The following is a 6,000-nucleotide window of genomic DNA, read 5'->3' as shown; positions in this document are numbered from 1 at the left end:
TGTTCAAGCCAAAAAGGTATATCCACTCATCTTAATCAAATTTCAAAATAAAATAGCGGGAGTGTATGCTGGATGACATAATGCACGAAGCTGAATTGTGTTAAATTGATAGCATAAATTATTAAATCGAGTACACAAATTTGTTGTTTTCTTCTCCACTGCCCTTCCCAGGTACCACAAATTACTGCAAATACGGATAAAATACATGTCAATATTGAATTAATTTGACATCACATTATTTTCTGATAATTCAATTGAGAAAAACACTTCATTGACAGTAAAAACAATCTGAGAGCAAGGTCCACTCAGGATCTTTCAATCATATCACACAATCTTCCACAGCGGATTGAATTTCCATTTGTCATGAAATTGTAGATGTTTAGATTTCCTCCCCTGAGCACAGAATAAGACACTGAGTGGACCTTGTCATAGGATTATTATGTAAATGTGTGTTCCCACGGTCAAAAATGATCTTCAATCTCCACATTCATGTCTGTTTTGGTCTAATCCGGTAACTCAAATACCAGACATAAAAGATATTTCATTGTATTGTTACAGAAATCCTGAAAATCCAATTATGCCTGGTTGTCTGGGGCTACACTGACCCCAGACATATTAACAGGCTAGCTTTCCTGGGTAGAATAGTTGTAGCAAAATGTATATATCAGTTTACAGATTTACTGTAGCTGTAGGTATATCTTGCCCAAAACTACACTGGATAAATATCTGATGGCTGACAAAACAGGATTTGATTAATCTGCTAAATTATTAAATGGGGGTCACAACACTGTCTGGACCCATTTATTCTCACTGTGAATAACTAATGACTTCCACAATGTTTTTTTGATATGCCGCCTGCTGTGTAATCTAAGGAGTGGCAACTGCCCATACTTTGCATTCTTAGCAATGATAAAGGCTGTTAACTGTGACGTCATCTAGATGTAGACAACCTCTAAACTCGCTGAGTGAGATGCTTGCTAGAATTTACAGTGATCAAACTTAACAAAATGACACATATAAGTAATAATAACATAATAATAACATGTGCACATTTCCAAAGCAAATGCTACTTTCTTTTTACACAGTGTCCCAAAATGATGTCACTGACAAGTCAAACAGACATCTTGTCAGTGAGACAGTCAGGTTAAGGTCAAAAGTTCTTCTTTCTGCTTTCCCTCCCCCTGCTGATGAGGTACTGCTGGATAAAGGCTCTCTCTGTCTTAAAGGTCTCTGGTTTCTCTGGGTCTGCAGCAGATGCTGCATCCCAAATAAGCCTTGTACACACAACTTACAAACAGGCTCAGGAAGAGGGGTCACAGAGCACAGCCTATTATCCTCTCCTCTCTGTTTCTGACAGCCAGCAAACAGCATCCCTTGCTCTCTGACGCTGTCATAACCTTTAAGAAAGAGGGGGCTTGTGTCATTGCTGTGAATCACTTACAAGACAAATGAATGAAGACGCTTGCTGGCAGTAAAGTAAACTTGTTTGTTTATATTCAAACTGGGATTAAATCTCGCATCCAGCTGATTGTTTTTCTCTTGCTTGGCGTGTCAAATGGATTTTCAATTTATAGCACTTTAGGTAACCTCTCCTATAAGAGATTTTTAGATTCACACACTTTTTCAGGGTTAATGGCAACATGGGGCCTCTTCCTTTATGGCCTGTGCCTTCTTTTGCTCTAAGGAAAATGTGGACTTATGGCTGTAAATCCTCTCTTCCTGGGAGCAGTTGAATCAAACACATAGCTGATGATTTGGTTGAACTCCTCTATCCCCAAGTGGCTAAATCCTCCTCTCACCCATGACTAAGATTTCCAGTATCCAGGCAGCCCAGCAGGGCCCAGGCAACCCAGTGGGGAAGCCCATCAACCTTTCATCCACTTTTCTTGGAAGGAACCTCTTTGGTGATAAATGACGGTGTGCACGATGAATGGTGCTTCTGATTTTACCCTTAAACCCCCCCCCCCCCAACCCTAACCCTTCTTTTTGTCATTTCTCATGAAGAGGGCCAATTACCATGTTCTATGGAGGAGCCATTGAGGTCTTATTTAATTTGGAGGGAGCAGAGAGGTTGAGATAGCAGAGGAGGGGGAAAATAAGCCCGCAAAATTAATCTTTTTTCCTCAGATCCTCTGGCACATGGGATCTGTGATCAAATTCCGGCTCCTATTGGCCACTAATTTGGAATGGCATTAATTTGGAAACTCTCTTTATCCCTTCACCCAATCTGCATCCACTCCATTATTTTGAGCATTTTGGAAAGCCAGCTGAAGGAAAGGAATTGATAAACTGCCCAGAGATGAGATGATTTCATCAACTACCAATCAAGCCAGACGTGGCAGCATATTGCATCACTGCATAGCTCAGACCCACACAGTGTTCCAGTTGCTCTTCAACTACATCAGCTCTTGTATTTTTAAGAATTGTGCGCAGTCTCAATGTGCACCTACTGTGAAATGGAGAGGAGAGGTTTTTGGCTAATTCATTTAATTAGTACAGAGAGGGCTGAGAGGTGCTGGAGGATGCTGAAAGCTGGGATCAGGTGTCATGGTTTTACAACAATGTCTTCCTGGCAAAGCAGTGCCTCATCACTGCCAGCTCTCTTTCAGATAAAGAGAGGGGGGACAGGGTATGCGGGCCTTACTTGCTCATTAAACAGCTAAAAACATTAGCTCTCCAAGTGACCCAAAGAAACAGCTATCTGTGAGTTTGTGCATCTTTTACAGCTAAATTGTCTGTGCTGTCTGATGTGTTATTCCCTGTACAGTGTCAGGATTGTGAGATAAGTACAGGAAATCTTTTAAACAGGCAGGGAACTCCTGCATCAGCACTAAAGTACTCAGGGGTTAAATAACTTGACCCCACAGGGGTCATTCTATTCAATTCACTCTCTCTCTTCCCCCGTCAGCCACTGTGACAGACACTTTCAGGTTTCTTTTTTCGCCGCCGTTTTTTTTTTTTATGACTATTTGCATAAAGACAAGGGTAGGGGTTTAGAAATGTGGCAGTAATGTAGGAGTTGTGGATAGCTGTGGCAGCTTCAAAGAGGATTTATTAGCCTGTTTTATTTTATTTTTTACCACCACCAGCGTGTCAAGTGCTTATTCGTAAAGAGCTTTCGAATGCTATTAAATGAATAGCTATGTAAACAATAACATTATAGACTGTTTTATAAGACTAGAACTCTGCTAGTTAAGATATTTATGCATATATATAGTGGTGTTAACAGTCACATAGAGAGGCTACAACTAAATCATGTCCCACCCCAGTTAACTTAAAAGGTATACTACACAGGATTTACAACAATATACACATACTCATATCATCACTTCTGACCCACTAGAAGTGTGTGATGGGGTATTTATCTGCAGAGACTCTACCATCTGTTTGTATCTTCTTACTATTTTGCTGGAGGTTTCTGGGCATCAACCTTTGGGCAGTGGGTGTATAGACCACAGCCTATAACAGTGTGCAGGGTGTGAGGTCAGGACATATAGCACAAGGTTATATTACTGTGTCTGTCTGTGTCTGTGTCATGAATGTATACAGAGCTGCAGGTCTGCATGTATGTTTGACTGAAGGCAGGGCAGAGCTGAGCCACACACACACACACACACACACACACACACACACACACACACACACACACACACACACACACACACACACACACACACACACACACACACACACACACACACACACACACACACACACACACACGCAGAGGGAGGCCACAGAAGACAGGTTGAAGCAATTAATTAACGCAGATTCGGGCAATGCAGCACCTTCCCACAAGGTTGTAGAGAGTTGTGGGAATATTTATTTGTGCTTTAGAACATAATCAATCAGAAACAACATTTTATTTCTCTGATTCACAGCTTTGATCCATTCTCTAGCTCGCTCAACCACCACCGCTCTCTCTCTCTGGGAGCCAGGGAAGATCATTTTAGTGATGGAGGTTCTCTCTTGTGTGCACAATCATACACATTTTTTTAATGGGACAGTGAAATAACAAAACTATCATCTTTATTTGAGCTATGTGTTAAAATACACATACCCTGTGTGCAGTGCAAGCAGAGTATACCTGACTTAAGTCTTTGTTAATGGAGTTACATCATGAACCTGTGGCCCAAACTGAATAAATCAGGACTGTGCACACATCTCACACTGAATTAACTACATTTGTATTGGCAGGTTTAAAGAGATTTCCACTCACATGTAACTCAGAAGGCAGAGCAAGTGGTATTGATTATATCATATTTTATGAAGTGTTATAGTGCATACTGACACAGTGGAATGCAAACAGAAAGGCACATGAATATTTGTCCTAATAGAACATATTATTCATATCTGCCTTCACAGGGAGATTAAACACAGAATAATGTAATAAATAAAAGAATTAAAAAGTCAAAGCTCAAGAGAAATATCTGATGTTGAAAAAGAAAAAGTCAATGGTGACATTTTCTTTCCCTGAGATGCTTTCTCCTTCAACTAATTCTAACACTCAGATATGACCTTGTGGATTAAGAGGGAGGTAGAGGGCGGGTGCCTGCATGCGTGCGTGTGTTTGCATGTTTATTGGGGAGACTGAGCGAGAAGAGTGTATGTCTGTGTGTGTGTGTGTGTGTGTGTGTGTGTACTGTACTTGCATGCATGCAGTTGATGGATCAGTTGATTGGTTGACTATTTGGTTGGCTGGAGAAAGACAGAAGGAAAGGAATAGAGAGGACATGATTTGGGGCGTAAACCCTCTTTGTAAATCATCTATATGTACGCTTCTATTTTATTTTAGTGTACCTGCACACTTTGTAATTTCCAGAGAGACAATTCCAGTATTTGAAGTAATCTTGACCCTATCTTATATTTAAATAAACACCTGAAATATTAAAACAAGTTATATGGTTCGTTAAAACATCAGAGAATCCCAGGAACTGTCGCTGTAATGGTGTTAGCATACAGTAAGCTTGGAGTGCTGCATCTAGACAAATATTGTGACTTATTGAAATGGGGCATGATAGAATTTCACCATAGGGGTCCTTCCTTTGCTTTCCCAAGCCAAAAAGCAGAGAAAAGACGCTGTTTTATCTCCCCATTGCTGTCTATTTTGTGTTTGCTTCCAGGCTCTTTGTTTATGGGCCTGGGTTGCAATTGCTGGAAGTGAGTTGAAAAGTAATCTGAGATGTTTTACAGTAATTAGTCGTCTTTGTTGCTGCTGTGGAGACCGCTGCACTGACTCTGAATGGGGAAGGGGGGACTGCAAGGGGGTTGGGGGTGAATGTGCAAGTGGGTGGGTAGCAGGGTGGGTGTGGGTCTCTTCTTTTGTAGCCTGCACTTCTCTCCCTCGCCATCGAGAGAGGGAATGGGCTGAGGCAGCTGTCACTTAACATGTGAATGTTTCGAGGGCGGCCCAGGGGTCTTTAGAAAACTCTTCTTTTTTTTTTGCCCCCCACCCACCCTATTTTTCAAGCAGAAGCAGCATGGAGTTTTCTGAGCCGCAGTCAAACCCAGAGGAGGGGCTTTGTTGGATGAGAAGGGGGAGAGAGTGAGAGAAAAAAGCCTGGGGAAGGTAAAGGGGGCACTTTGCCGCCTAGCTGCCTGGTACAGGAGCAACCTGAGCAGCAGTAGAGCTGGTGAGAATGCCACCGCCTTGCCGTTACATGGAGCTGGCAGAATCTGACCTCGATGTGAAAACTGCACTTGGCTGGCAACTGTGGGAGTTCAACTGAGCCGTTGGAATACATTGTCTTCATCTGGGCGCACTATCCCATCGGCGGCGTTAACAAGGAAGGAATTCCTCTATCACAGCTCCCACAACAAAGGAGAAAGGGAGAAGAGCAGAGCTGGTGGGAGGAGAAGTGAAGTGAGGGGAGGGGAGGGGTGCACTGTGAGGGGAGAGGAGGACATTGTTTGCCTGTGACTGTGGGCAACAGAAAAGCATGAGTTATCAGGGCATGTGTGACTGTGTTTAGAAAAGTGTGTTTGTATGTGAGCATGTGT

Source organism: Scomber japonicus, chromosome 10 (assembly GCF_027409825.1).
Source record: "Scomber japonicus isolate fScoJap1 chromosome 10, fScoJap1.pri, whole genome shotgun sequence".
NCBI lineage: Eukaryota > Metazoa > Chordata > Actinopteri > Scombriformes > Scombridae > Scomber > Scomber japonicus.
Note: the sequence above shows the minus strand (reverse complement) of the source record.